Source organism: Crotalus tigris, unplaced genomic scaffold (assembly GCF_016545835.1).
Source record: "Crotalus tigris isolate CLP2741 ecotype Arizona unplaced genomic scaffold, ASM1654583v1 scf7180000023617.9722795, whole genome shotgun sequence".
Taxonomy (NCBI): Eukaryota; Metazoa; Chordata; class Lepidosauria; order Squamata; family Viperidae; genus Crotalus; species Crotalus tigris.
The window spans coordinates 2,674,330-2,689,797 of NW_024100081.1; positions in this window are offsets into that span (position 1 = coordinate 2,674,330).

Consider the following 15,468-nt stretch of genomic DNA (forward strand, 5'->3'; position numbering starts at 1 on the left):
TCAGGCGCCTTGGAAAACAGCTTGACTCCCTCTTCTTTGAGGTAGTCCCTGAGATATTGGAACACTGCTATCATGTCCCCCCTCGTCCTTCTCTTCATTAAACTAGGCATACCCAATTCCAGCAGCCGTTCCTTATATGCTTTAGCCTCCAGTCCCCTAATCATCTTTGTTGCTCTTCTCTGTACTCTTTCTAGAGTCTCAGCATCTTTTTTTGCATCGTGGTGACCAAAACTGGATGCAGTATTCCAAGTGTGGCCTTACCAAGGCATTGTAAAGTAGTATTAACACTTCACATGATCTTGATTCTATCCCTGTTAATGCAGTCTAGCTCTGTGATGGCCTTTTTGGCAGCTGCAGCACACTGCTGGCTCATATTTAGGTGATTGTCCACTAGTACTCTGAGGTCCCTCTCTCAGTTACTGCTATTGAGCAAGGTACCCCCTATACTATACATGTGCATTTGGTTTTTCTTGCCTAAACGTAGAACCTTGCTTTTTTTCATCATTGAATTTCATTTTGTTAGATAGTGCCCAGTGTTCAAGTCCGTCCAGATCCTTCTGTATCTTAAGCCTGTCTTCTGGAGTGTTGGCTATTTCTGCCAGCTTGGTGTCGTCTGCAAATTTGATGAGTTCCCCATCTATCCCCTCGCCCAAATCATTGATGAAGATGTTGAAGAGCACTGGGCCTAGAACAGAGCCCTGGGGCACCCCAGTACACACTTCCCTCCATGTAGATGCGGTTCCATTGAGGACCACACGCTGAGTACGGCTGGTCAGCCAGCTACGGATCCATCTGGTGGTGATGCTGTCTACCCCTCATTTTTCTATCTTGTCAAGTAGTAGGTTGTGATCTACTTTATCAAATGCCTTACTGAAGTCCAAGTAAATTATGTCCACAGCATTCCTCTGATCCACTAATTTTGTCAGTTGGTCAAAGAATGCAGTAAGATTTGTCTGGCATGATCTATTTTTGACAAACCTATGTTGGTTTTTAGTAATGACTTTGTTTGCCTCTAGGTGTTCGGTGATTCATTGTTTGATTATCTTTTCCAAGATCTTCCCAGGTATGGAGGTCAGGCTGATGGGTCTGTAATTTCCTCGGTCCATTTTTTTTCCTTTTTTGTAGATGGGAACTACATCATCTCTTTTCCAGTCCTCTGGTAGTTCCCCTGTGCTCCAGGATCTTTGAAAAATATAGTTCAGTGGTTCTGAGATCACATCTGCCAGTTCCTTGAGAACCTTGGGGTGTAATCCATCTGGTCCTGGCGATTTGAACTCACTTACCATTTTCTTGCCTATCCTTAACTTGTTAACTTCTAGGCCAGGCTGTCATAATTATAGAACCTTTGCTCTGCTGATTTTGTGTCTAGATAAGCAAAACCATGTTTATAATTTTAGCAGATAAAAAAGCCACCCAGCATTTATATTCAGCTTGATTTTAATTTTGATACAGGCTTCCCAAGTTGCATATATCCTCACCTCAAGCAAATCTGGCATCTTTCAGAGCTCTCAGCCAAAGCAAAGATTATTTTTTATTATCTCTTGTGTTGCTGAGAAAAGAGCCAGAAGATTAAGGGAAACATTATCCAATAACAGAACTCTATTTAAAAGAATACCATAAACACAAAAGAAAAGGGAGTTTTCAAAAGGAAAAAAACCTTCTGCTTATTTCTAATACCAAGAAAGCTGCTTCTCTTTTCATACTCTTCATTTTACTGAGCCATCTGAAGGAGTCATAATTCAATCATAAGGCATGGTTCTATTGAAGGAAAAGTCTTCATCATGGTTCAATCCAAGCTGGGAATAAACAACACGATGACTGCTTTAGAAAAGAGGTTGCAGTTTATTGAAGAGGAGAGCCAGACAGAAAGATGGCTCTGAAAGGAAAAAAAAGAGCACATGTACGGAGTGGATTTTTATACCCTCTCGAGCCTTTTGTTTGAAATTGTTCCTGTGGCATGAACTTTGACCTGAATCTGAGTGTGCTCTTTGGCATCTGTGGGTTAATCCTATTATGTCCTGTCTTAGAGTTTAGATGGGGTATGTAGATTTTAGGTGTCTTTGTCTTCCTAAACTTCTAGCTGGAGTCCTTCAACCTTCCTGGATTATTTACATCTGCATTTCTACAGAACTGGTTTCTGGCTGGGGGAGGGAGACTTGGGGCTATTAAAAAAAACTGGGCATGCTTTTCCGCCTCTTTAATATTTCCTTCTCTGGGGGGGGGCTGACTTCTCACAGTTCCATCTCTGATTTTTGTGAGCACAATCCAAGGTAAAGTACTATTTGGCAGCAAAAGACCAACCTTCACAGCATCTGTTGTAGCAGAAGATGGGGGAAGAGTAGTGGCTGAATTAGGCATGATGGTAACAAAATAGGCAAGGCTAATTCCACAGAGTAGGTGCCAAAACAATGAAAGTGCACTTCTGGGTTCCTCACAAATTTATTTATCAGATTTATAGAACTACCCAACTCACATACATGACTCTGATTAGTGTACAATAAAACAATCAAGTAAACAATTATAAAACAATATCATACAACAGTTGAAAAAGCTGAAAACAAGAAGAATGGGCCAACATACCACATACAGCGAATCTACCTCAGGGGCTTTCTCCTTCCCTCGGATCTCCTGTTGAAAGATTCAGGATTTGTTTAATTGAAGGATCCTGAAATGTACCAACCCTGCCTGATCAAATCAGCATGAGCACGTCCTTGAAGTCATCAGGAGTGTAGGTTTATTTGAATGAGTCTTTCAAGGATTTCCTTATATTTTGACAAGCTGCTAAGATTATGCTGGAGCTTATAATTTAGCACATGTATTGGTCTCAAAATGCCAGCAAAACAAGTTGCCCAGTTTTTAGCCATAGTAACAAGAACATTTGGGAGTCTTTCTCTCAAATTTTACTTTTAATTATTCTTAGCCACAAGCTAAAATTGAGTGCAAAAGTACTGGAGGGAAATTATTTTCCATTCTCTTCTGGCTGTAGGCTGATTTCTCAGCCCCAAAAGAAAGTAATTCAGATCTTGTATTATTTTCTTTCCAAGAATAAGAAGGGCTTGTGGATGGGTAGAAAATTAGAACAGACACTCCTCAAGAATAAAAGAGATTAAGCAAGCCTTTTCCAGTCGCTCAGTGCCCTGCTCCCTGATTCAGAATTGTGCTATTTCTTTTCAAGAGAAAGAAAAGTATTGGAAGGAAGAATTATGGCTAATCTATGACATAAGATCAGATTAGGCAAGGCAAGGCAAGGCAAGACAAGATAACCTTTATTGCCATTTTTTACTATGAGCCCGCTGGCCCACATTAAAAATGAAATTCTGTTGCCTGCTCTCAAAAGAAAGTATATATTTAGGTGATTGTCCACTAGGACTCTGAGGTCCCTCTCTCAGTTACTGCTATTGAGCAAGGTACCCCCTATACTATACATGTGCATTTGGTTTTTCTTGCCTAAACGTAGAACCTTGCTTTTTTTCATCATTGAATTTCATTTTGTTAGATAGTGCCCAGTGTTCAAGTCCGTCCAGATCCTTCTGTATCTTAAGCCTGTCTTCTGGAGTGTTGGCTATTTCTGCCAGCTTGGTGTCGTCTGCAAATTTGATGAGTTCCCCATCTATCCCCTCGCCCAAATCATTGATGAAGATGTTGAAGAGCACTGGGCCTAGAACAGAGCCCTGGGGCACCCCAGTACACACTTCCCTCCATGTAGATGCGGTTCCATTGAGGACCACACGCTGAGTACGGCTGGTCAGCCAGCTACGGATCCATCTGGTGGTGATGCTGTCTACCCCTCATTTTTCTATCTTGTCAAGTAGTAGGTTGTGATCTACTTTATCAAATGCCTTACTGAAGTCCAAGTAAATTATGTCCACAGCATTCCTCTGATCCACTAATTTTGTCAGTTGGTCAAAGAATGCAGTAAGATTTGTCTGGCATGATCTATTTTTGACAAACCTATGTTGGTTTTTAGTAATGACTTTGTTTGCCTCTAGGTGTTCGGTGATTCATTGTTTGATTATCTTTTCCAAGATCTTCCCAGGTATGGAGGTCAGGCTGATGGGTCTGTAATTTCCTCGGTCCATTTTTTTTCCTTTTTTGTAGATGGGAACTACATCATCTCTTTTCCAGTCCTCTGGTAGTTCCCCTGTGCTCCAGGATCTTTGAAAAATATAGTTCAGTGGTTCTGAGATCACATCTGCCAGTTCCTTGAGAACCTTGGGGTGTAATCCATCTGGTCCTGGCGATTTGAACTCACTTACCATTTTCTTGCCTATCCTTAACTTGTTAACTTCTAGGCCAGGCTGTCATAATTATAGAACCTTTGCTCTGCTGATTTTGTGTCTAGATAAGCAAAACCATGTTTATAATTTTAGCAGATAAAAAAGCCACCCAGCATTTATATTCAGCTTGATTTTAATTTTGATACAGGCTTCCCAAGTTGCATATATCCTCACCTCAAGCAAATCTGGCATCTTTCAGAGCTCTCAGCCAAAGCAAAGATTATTTTTTATTATCTCTTGTGTTGCTGAGAAAAGAGCCAGAAGATTAAGGGAAACATTATCCAATAACAGAACTCTATTTAAAAGAATACCATAAACACAAAAGAAAAGGGAGTTTTCAAAAGGAAAAAAACCTTCTGCTTATTTCTAATACCAAGAAAGCTGCTTCTCTTTTCATACTCTTCATTTTACTGAGCCATCTGAAGGAGTCATAATTCAATCATAAGGCATGGTTCTATTGAAGGAAAAGTCTTCATCATGGTTCAATCCAAGCTGGGAATAAACAACACAATGACTGCTTTAGAAAAGAGGTTGCAGTTTATTGAAGAGGAGAGCCAGACAGAAAGATGGCTCTGAAAGGAAAAAAAAGAGCACATGTACGGAGTGGATTTTTATACCCTCTCGAGCCTTTTGTTTGAAATTGTTCCTGTGGCATGAACTTTGACCTGAATCTGAGTGTGCTCTTTGGCATCTGTGGGTTAATCCTATTATGTCCTGTCTTAGAGTTTAGATGGGGTATGTAGATTTTAGGTGTCTTTGTCTTCCTAAACTTCTAGCTGGAGTCCTTCAACCTTCCTGGATTATTTACATCTGCATTTCTACAGAACTGGTTTCTGGCTGGGGGAGGGAGACTTGGGGCTATTAAAAAAAACTGGGCATGCTTTTCCGCCTCTTTAATATTTCCTTCTCTGGGGGGGGGGCTGACTTCTCACAGTTCCATCTCTGATTTTTGTGAGCACAATCCAAGGTAAAGTACTATTTGGCAGCAAAAGACCAACCTTCACAGCATCTGTTGTAGCAGAAGATGGGGGAAGAGTAGTGGCTGAATTAGGCATGATGGTAACAAAATAGGCAAGGCTAATTCCACAGAGTAGGTGCCAAAACAATGAAAGTGCACTTCTGGGTTCCTCACAAATTTATTTATCAGATTTATAGAACTACCCAACTCACATACATGACTCTGATTAGTGTACAATAAAACAATCAAGTAAACAATTATAAAACAATATCATACAACAGTTGAAAAAGCTGAAAACAAGAAGAATGGGCCAACATACCACATACAGCGAATCTACCTCAGGGGCTTTCTCCTTCCCTCGGATCTCCTGTTGAAAGATTCAGGATTTGTTTAATTGAAGGATCCTGAAATGTACCAACCCTGCCTGATCAAATCAGCATGAGCACGTCCTTGAAGTCATCAGGAGTGTAGGTTTATTTGAATGAGTCTTTCAAGGATTTCCTTATATTTTGACAAGCTGCTAAGATTATGCTGGATCTTATAATTTAGCACATGTATTGGTCTCAAAATGCCAGCAAAACAAGTTGCCCAGTTTTTAGCCATAGTAACAAGAACATTTGGGAGTCTTTCTCTCAAATTTTACTTTTAATTATTCTTAGCCACAAGCTAAAATTGAGTGCAAAAGTACTGGAGGGAAATTATTTTCCATTCTCTTCTGGCTGTAGGCTGATTTCTCAGCCCCAAAAGAAAGTAATTCAGATCTTGTATTATTTTCTTTCCAAGAATAAGAAGGGCTTGTGGATGGGTAGAAAATTAGAACAGACACTCCTCAAGAATAAAAGAGATTAAGCAAGCCTTTTCCAGTCGCTCAGTGCCCTGCTCCCTGATTCAGAATTGTGCTATTTCTTTTCAAGAGAAAGAAAAGTATTGGAAGGAAGAATTATGGCTAATCTATGACATAAGATCAGATTAGGCAAGGCAAGGCAAGGCAAGACAAGATAACCTTTATTGCCATTTTTTACTATGAGCCCGCTGGCCCACATTAAAAATGAAATTCTGTTGCCTGCTCTCAAAAGAAAGTATATATTTAGGTGATTGTCCACTAGGACTCTGAGGTCCCTCTCTCAGTTACTGCTATTGAGCAAGGTACCCCCTATACTATACATGTGCATTTGGTTTTTCTTGCCTAAACGTAGAACCTTGCTTTTTTTCATCATTGAATTTCATTTTGTTAGATAGTGCCCAGTGTTCAAGTCCGTCCAGATCCTTCTGTATCTTAAGCCTGTCTTCTGGAGTGTTGGCTATTTCTGCCAGCTTGGTGTCGTCTGCAAATTTGATGAGTTCCCCATCTATCCCCTCGCCCAAATCATTGATGAAGATGTTGAAGAGCACTGGGCCTAGAACAGAGCCCTGGGGCACCCCAGTACACACTTCCCTCCATGTAGATGCGGTTCCATTGAGGACCACACGCTGAGTACGGCTGGTCAGCCAGCTACGGATCCATCTGGTGGTGATGCTGTCTACCCCTCATTTTTCTATCTTGTCAAGTAGTAGGTTGTGATCTACTTTATCAAATGCCTTACTGAAGTCCAAGTAAATTATGTCCACAGCATTCCTCTGATCCACTAATTTTGTCAGTTGGTCAAAGAATGCAGTAAGATTTGTCTGGCATGATCTATTTTTGACAAACCTATGTTGGTTTTTAGTAATGACTTTGTTTGCCTCTAGGTGTTCGGTGATTCATTGTTTGATTATCTTTTCCAAGATCTTCCCAGGTATGGAGGTCAGGCTGATGGGTCTGTAATTTCCTCGGTCCATTTTTTTTCCTTTTTTGTAGATGGGAACTACATCATCTATTTTCCAGTCCTTTGGTAGTTCCCCTGTGCTCCAGGATCTTTGAAAAATATAGTTCAGTGGTTCTGAGATCACATCTGCCAGTTCCTTGAGAACCTTGGGGTGTAATCCATCTGGTCCTGGCGATTTGAACTCACTTACCATTTTCTTGCCTATCCTTAACTTGTTAACTTCTAGGCCAGGCTGTCATAATTATAGAACCTTTGCTCTGCTGATTTTGTGTCTAGATAAGCAAAACCATGTTTATAATTTTAGCAGATAAAAAAGCCACCCAGCATTTATATTCAGCTTGATTTTAATTTTGATACAGGCTTCCCAAGTTGCATATATCCTCACCTCAAGCAAATCTGGCATCTTTCAGAGCTCTCAGCCAAAGCAAAGATTATTTTTTATTATCTCTTGTGTTGCTGAGAAAAGAGCCAGAAGATTAAGGGAAACATTATCCAATAACAGAACTCTATTTAAAAGAATACCATAAACACAAAAGAAAAGGGAGTTTTCAAAAGGAAAAAAACCTTCTGCTTATTTCTAATACCAAGAAAGCTGCTTCTCTTTTCATACTCTTCATTTTACTGAGCCATCTGAAGGATTCATAATTCAATCATAAGGCATGGTTCTATTGAAGGAAAAGTCTTCATCATGGTTCAATCCAAGCTGGGAATAAACAACACGGTGACTGCTTTAGAAAAGAGGTTGCAATTTATTGAAGAGGAGAGCCAGACAGAAAGATGGCTCTGAAAGGAAAAAAAAGAGCACATGTACGGAGTGGATTTTTATACCCTCTCGAGCCTTTTGTTTGAAATTGTTCTTGTGGCATGAACTTTGACCTGAATCTGAGTGTGCTCTTTGGCATCTGTGGGTTAATCCTATTATGTCCTGTCTTAGAGTTTAGATGGGGTATGTAGATTTTAGGTGTCTTTGTCTTCCTAAACTTCTAGCTGGAGTCCTTCAACCTTCCTGGATTATTTACATCTGCATTTCTACAGAACTGGTTTCTGGCTGGGGGAGGGAGACTTGGGGCTATTAAAAAAAACTGGGCATGCTTTTCCGCCTCTTTAATATTTCCTTCTCTGGGGGGGGGGCTGACTTCTCACAGTTCCATCTCTGATTTTTGTGAGCACAATCCAAGGTAAAGTACTATTTGGCAGCAAAAGACCAACCTTCACAGCATCTGTTGTAGCAGAAGATGGGGGAAGAGTAGTGGCTGAATTAGGCATAATGGTAACAAAATAGGCAAGGCTAATTCCACAGAGTAGGTGCCAAAACAATGAAAGTGCACTTCTGGGTTCCTCACAAATTTATTTATCAGATTTATAGAACTACCCAACTCACATACATGACTCTGATTAGTGTACAATAAAACAATCAAGTAAACAATTATAAAACAATATCATACAACAGTTGAAAAAGCTGAAAACAAGAAGAATGGGCCAACATACCACATACAGCGAATCTACCTCAGGGGCTTTCTCCTTCCCTCGGATCTCCTGTTGAAAGATTCAGGATTTGTTTAATTGAAGGATCCTGAAATGTACCAACCCTGACTGATCAAATCAGCATGAGCACGTCCTTGAAGTCATCAGGAGTGTAGGTTTATTTGAATGAGTCTTTCAAGGATTTCCTTATATTTTGACAAGCTGCTAAGATTATGCTGGAGCTTATAATTTAGCACATGTATTGGTCTCAAAATGCCAGCAAAACAAGTTGCCCAGTTTTTAGCCATAGTAACAAGCACATTTGGGAGTCTTTCTCTCAAATTTTACTTTTAATTATTCTTAGCCACAAGCTAAAATTGAGCGCAAAAGTACTGGAGGGAAATTATTTTCCATTCTCTTCTGGCTGTAGGCTGATTTCTCAGCCCCAAAAGAAAGTATTTCAGATCTTGCATTATTTTCTTTCCAAGAATAAGAAGGGCTTGTGGATGGGTAGAAAATTAGAACAGACACTCCTCAAGAATAAAAGAGATTAAGCAAGTCTTTTCCAGTCGCTCAGTGCCCTGCTCCGATTCAGAATTGTGCTATTTCTTTTCAAGAGAAAGAAAAGTATTGGAAGGAAGAGTTATGGCTAATCTATGACATAAAATCAGATTAGGCAAGGCAAGGCAAGGCAAGGCAAGACAAGGCAAGACAAGATAACCTTTATTGTCATTTTTTACTATGAGCACACTGGCCCACATTAAAAATGAAATTCTGTTGCCTGCTCTCAAAAGAAAGTATGTATCTACCCATACCCATACATAACACAAATATACACATGCTATATACATACACACACATATATCCCGTATATATACATATGCATACATACATACATGCATATTAATTATTGTCCATTTTGAATACATAGCAGAGAGAGGAAACTTGAGAGTTCCTATATGGAACAAAACCGTGGTTGAATCCTGATGTTCTACTTCAGATACTACGAAGCCCCACCCAGAAGGTAAAAAGAAAAACAGGTCGTGAAGAGGATGTGTACTGTCCCAGATAATCCTGCAGACCTTGCACAAGCATTGCTTATATGCTATGTCCTGAATAGAAGGAAGCCAATAATCTTTTCTGCCATCCTCACCACTCTCTGCACCGCCAATAGATGGTAACCCATAGAACTCCAAGCAACTTGCGAACATCTTCAGGAGTCACAAACTAAAACTGATCCAGTAAACACAAATAAATGTTGCTGGAAGACTATGGAATATAAGAGCTATCTTAGTATAGTTGTTAAGGAATGCTGGGTAAGGACTAGGGAAACTGTACACAATGGTCTCTGTGAGAAACAATGGAGTAGAGACATCTATGAACATTCACTGAGTTCTTGAATAGAAGGGAGATAAATCAAACAAAAACTTATATAAGTAAGAGCTGCTGTGGTACACAGAATCATCACTTGCAAAATTAGTGTCGGAGAAGGAATTTCTTTGATCATATGTTGCTATGAAAACCCTTTTATTTACGGAAATTTCTCACTGACCTTTCTGGATAAGCTGTATCTTCCTTAAATTTTGTGAAGAGAAATTTAATATTCTTCTGCCAGTTTAAGAATTATACCAAAACTGTAGCGTTACCTCCTCAGAGGCCGCCAAAAACCAGGCCCTCCCAGCTCTCTTCTGATACATATGTTCCAACCGGAACAGTAAACTAGATGCCGTCTCAACTGACCCAAACTCATCATGCAACAAAGAGAGGTAGTCACGCACAGTAAACTGTCCCTGACCCAATGTTAAACTTCTATATATTATTCATTTTAAGGCTTACGTTATGCATATTATTATTATATATATTATTATATATTATTATTATTATGACCTTTATTATTTTTATTAATTATCTTATAAATTGTAAACGTTATTTTTTAAAATTTGTTAAATAATCCTATATTCAGTTCTGGGAAGTCGGGGGGGGGGAGGGTGGGGTGGTTTGGGAGGGGGGGGATGTTTATTTGTAAATTTTTTGAAAAATTTCAATTAAAAAAAAAAAAAAAAAACTTCTAATGGCCTCTGCAGCAGGGCCCTTTAAGCTCTCTCTAACCCGTTGTCTTTTCTGGGTGTCTGGTATATCCCACTCCTCAACTGCTCGTATTGCCTGCTCCATCCAGGTTTCGTATTCCTCTTCTCCTTCTGGCACCAGTTGCATCCCTGAAAAAGTACGTAATTTCCTATATCCGGCCCCTATACAGTAACCCCCCCGTCAGATTTTGGACAGAAGCCAAATTTCCCACTTGGGCAGCCCCTACTTCCGCTACCCCTGTAGATAGGGAAACGCACTTCTCTTTCTTCTGGCCCAGTGGTTTGGTCAAAGGTATGCCCCATACCATAGGGAAAATCACCCCCACTCTGGCATCTTCTGTCAGTTGCAGACTTTGAACCTGAAAGCATTCTGGAACGTTCTTTTTCCATTCCAGCAGTACATAAAAATGGGGGGAATCCTTATCCACCCTCATATCTATCACATATTCTCTCTGGTCTGGAACAACGCCCCTTAATGTCTGTAAAATTCGCTCCTCTGACCAAACATCACCAGGGATTTTAATTACTACGCTTGTCCTCACTTCACTATTCTGCTCCTCACACCACCTGGTGGCCGCATTAGAGTCCATATTGTTCTCCTGGCTCATATCCCTACACAAGATTAACACTTCCTAAGGGGAGGGGCCAGGCAGGAAATTCCGGACGAGCCCCCACGTGTAGCATCACCTCCTCAGAGGCCGCCAAAAACCAGGCCCTCCCAGCCCCGTCCCCCTTTGTCAAGCCCTGCAGTAGTGTTCTGTAGGGGTTGATAAGATCTCTCTTCCAGCCGGAGCTCATGCAGAATTAGGAGGTAGCAGGCTCTTGTCGTCAAGGAGGGGCTTCCAGGAACGAAAATAACCAGCCACGATAGTCAATGCTATGATGATATCCAACAGCCCAAGGCCGTTATAGCAGCAGGAATAAAGGATTCCTCATCGATTGTTCAGAGTCAAGTTGAATGGAGGAAAACCCCGGCTCCAGACGCTAGTAGAAACAATTGCTGTAGCAATAGCTCACCCCCCAGGGCAGCTCCCCCACAAAGTCTAAAACCTGTACCAGCAGCAATAGTCACAGTCCAAATGAGGTGAGGTCCCATAGATTGGGCCTCCTTCAGGTCCCGTCGGCCAGAAAATGTCGGCTGGCGGGCCCTCGGGGAAGGGCCTTTTCTGTGGTGGTTCCGACCTGGTGGAATCAACTTCCCCCCGAGGTTCGAACTACTCCCACCCTGCCGGCCTTTAAGAAAGCCGTTAAAACTCTCCTGTTCCGGCAGGTCTGGGGCTGATGTCCCCGGGGGGCCGGGATATGATCGGACTTGCGGTATGACTATTATTTTATTGTTTTTATGATTGTTTTAACTTTGTACGCCGCCCTGAGTCCTTTGGGATTGGGCAGCATATAAATATTTGAAAATAAATAAATAAATAAATAGCCTCCAGGCTTCGCAGCAATAGTAGCCACCACCAGTCTCTCCTCTCCTTCTGTTGCTTCTTCTTCAATCAGGTCTCAGCGTCCTTTCCTTCCCTTTTCTATCTTTTTCTTCTGCTCAAGCCGGCCACACCCAAAGCCAGCAGCAACTGTTCCAATCTCTCCCTTCCCAACCAAGCTCCTGCAAACACTCTCAGACAGCCCCGCTACAAAACTAAGGAAGATTTAGAGGAAAAGACAAAGAGAATTTGGAGTTTCACAAGCTTTAAAGGAGAAGGGCTGCCCTTCTTGAAAATATGTGGTAATAAATATTTCATCTTGTCCTGCACTTGTGCTATTGGTAGATAAAATCAAATGCTCCTGGGACTCTTTTCTAGAAAAAGCAACATTGGGATAAATGATCTGCCCTTAAAACAGTGGTTCTCAACCTGTGGATCGGGACCCCATTTGGGGTTGAACTACCATTTCACGGGAGTCGCCAAACAACGCAGTCCACCATTTTTTCCCCCTTTTTCTTAGCTGTGCTACTCCCTTTTATTCTATTGGCTTTTGAAAGGCAATATAATAGACTCTCTTGAATAGAGTCTAATTCTATTGGCTTTCAAAAGCCAATAGGAATTGTCCAGGCTGTCTCTGCCCTGCTGAGCCCGCCAAAAGTCCCATTCTGCAAACGGTGCTGCAAGTTGTCTGCAGCGAAGGCGAGCTGTCTGGAAGTTTCCACTCCTCCCTGCTGAGCAACTACTAAAAATATAAGTAAAAGAGGGCCAGGGGTGGGAGGTGGGAGGCCGTCGGGCGCAGGGAGGGTTGCTGGCATGCGTGGGGCCCGGCGGGTGCCTTACCTCCCTTGGGCTGGGCCAGCTGGTGGCCCAGCCGGTGGTCGGCCTGCGCCATCTCTGCCGATTGCCAGCTATGCCTCGGCTGGCGCAGGGGGCGGCACCACGCACGTGCGGCGCTCCCGGGCAGGGAAAGTCCTCGACTTATGACTGGTTGGGTAGTCCTCAACTTACGACCGGTTGGGTAGTCTTTGACTTACGACTGGTTGGGGTCGCGGCATTAAAAAGGTTGAGAACCACTGCCTTAAAACATCTCACCATTCAGAAAAGAGATCAGTATAACTTCATAATAAATCTTAAGTGCAACATGATGAACAGTGAAACTAAACCAGTGGAGCAAAAGATTAAACTACTTGATTCTTATGGGGAAATTGACATCATGAAGCCAACTTAAGAAATCTTTCTGGATTTCAACCTGTCTGCTTTGACCATGGAGAGGGTCTGATCTCTTATACACCATGGCTCCTGATCAATGGATTTGTCCTTTTCTTTCCCATTACTCATGTGCCTTGAGCTAGCAGAGAAGTGACAGAATGCGTGTCAAGTTTCCTCTGGTTAAAATAGGACAGCAAAGACAGAGCCATCCTTTTACTGAACTTGGTTCAGTGATTCACTGTTTCATTAGTGCTTGTATAAAAAATAATGGTAGATCCATTGGAAGGAGGAGGGGAGGGGAGGAGAGGGAGAAAGAGAAGAAGGAGGAGGAGGAGGAAGAGGAAGAAGAGGAAGAGAAAGAAAAAGAGAAAGAGCGGAGGGAGAAGGACTATTCCAGTGTGAACTTATAAGAAAGAAACAGATGAGGGGTGAAGCTGTCAGAGAGTAAAAGAGAGTTTGCCTACAATGAAGTGAAATGCAGATGAACCAAACAGCACTATTTGAGTTGTATTGACACTGGGGTCAGCTGGTCATGTGAATCAGACCAAGAGAAATAATTCAGGGAAAAAAACAAAATATTTGTGAAAATTGAGCTTCTCAGGGTAATAGCCGTAATATTACAAATTACAGTTTTCCTTCTAGTTTTATCTTTTTAAAAAATTACTAGACTGATGAGAAGATTACAAAAACGCTGGTAGATAGATTAAAGAAATAACATACTGTTACTTGCCTTATGGAGCATTATTCTAATTGATCAATAAGCATCTTACAAACTGGCATACTCCAGGCCTGTGGAACTATCACTTCCACAAGAGTTTGGGAGAAGCAAACCTTCCATTCACCTCTCAGTAAAATGAATGGAATGAATATAGGGTATTCATTTGGCTGAGATGAGAAAGCATTTTAAGAAAGTGTTTTAGTTTTATAAAGTTAAAAAAAAAATAGTATATATACATTTAAGCCTTTATACCAGAAACGTTTTGGCAAGTGGTGGTGTGTATCTAATATTGCATTTCTATTTTGCCACCAAACAAGATATTCCACATTCCTACATATAATTATCTACTTAAATGTGACCTGCTATTATTATCAAGGCATAGTTTTTTTTCCTCAAAAACAACGAAACGTGAAGGTTGGTGGCTTTTTCTGTAGAATTTGGAAGGAACTATTGCAAAAATGAAGATGACATGAACTAATTTCTTTGGCAATCACAAAAGGTGCACTGCTTGAAGAGGGGATACACGGTTTTTTTTAAAAAAAGAAAAAAGATAGAGAACAATCAGGACCTGATTGCATGTGCCACCTAGGAGCAGATTGCCTATAAATGTAGACTTTGTACTGGAAGTCCCTGACTTAAGACCACAATTGAGGCTAGAATCCCCGTTGCTAAGTGAAGCAGTTCTTAAGTGAGTCATGCCCAATTTTAACAGCCCTTTTTGCCAATGTTGTTAAGAGAATCACTGCAGTTGTTATGCAAATCATGAGGTCATTAAGCAAATCTGCTCCCCCCCCATTGATTTTCCTTGTCAGAAGCTGGCTGGGAAGGTCACAAATGGCAATCACATGACCTCCCCCAGATGCTGCAGCCATCATAAATACATGCCATTTGCAAAGTGCCCAAATTTTGATCACATGATCTTGGTGATGTCACGACAATTGTTAAGTGCGAAGACCACATTTTTCAATGCCGCTGTGACTTTGAATAATCATTCAACTAACAAATATTGATTTATTGAATCATGTAAAAATAAGAATATTAAACCTATTAGACATTCACATATTTTTTCATGAAAAAAAATCCTAATTTTTAACAAAAAAGAAAAACTAATGAGAAGAGTGGCATTGTTTTACATTTTTGCAAATAACTTCAATATCTGGCAAATAATTCTGATTTTGTGGACTACTGAGAGGATCTTGGGGAACTCCTTGGGCCATACTTAGTTTAAACTACAGAATTCCAGGCAAGGTGCCAAAAGTCAGCAGTGCCTTAAAAAGTATTCCTGCCATACTATTGTATCCTGCTCATATACTTCAGTCTAACAGCTCTGCTAACTGTCTCTGCCCATTCATTCTAGGGTAACACGCTGGTCCATTTGGTTTTGTCTACAAATGAATTTGCCATGTCCAAACGCTGCAACTCCTAGCTTGTTCAGCCCTGCATGCAATATGGCAAATACCCAGTTCCTGCAGATGGCTTGCCTCGTGCCATGATATCATGCCAGGGGACAGAAGAGATGGGGAGAG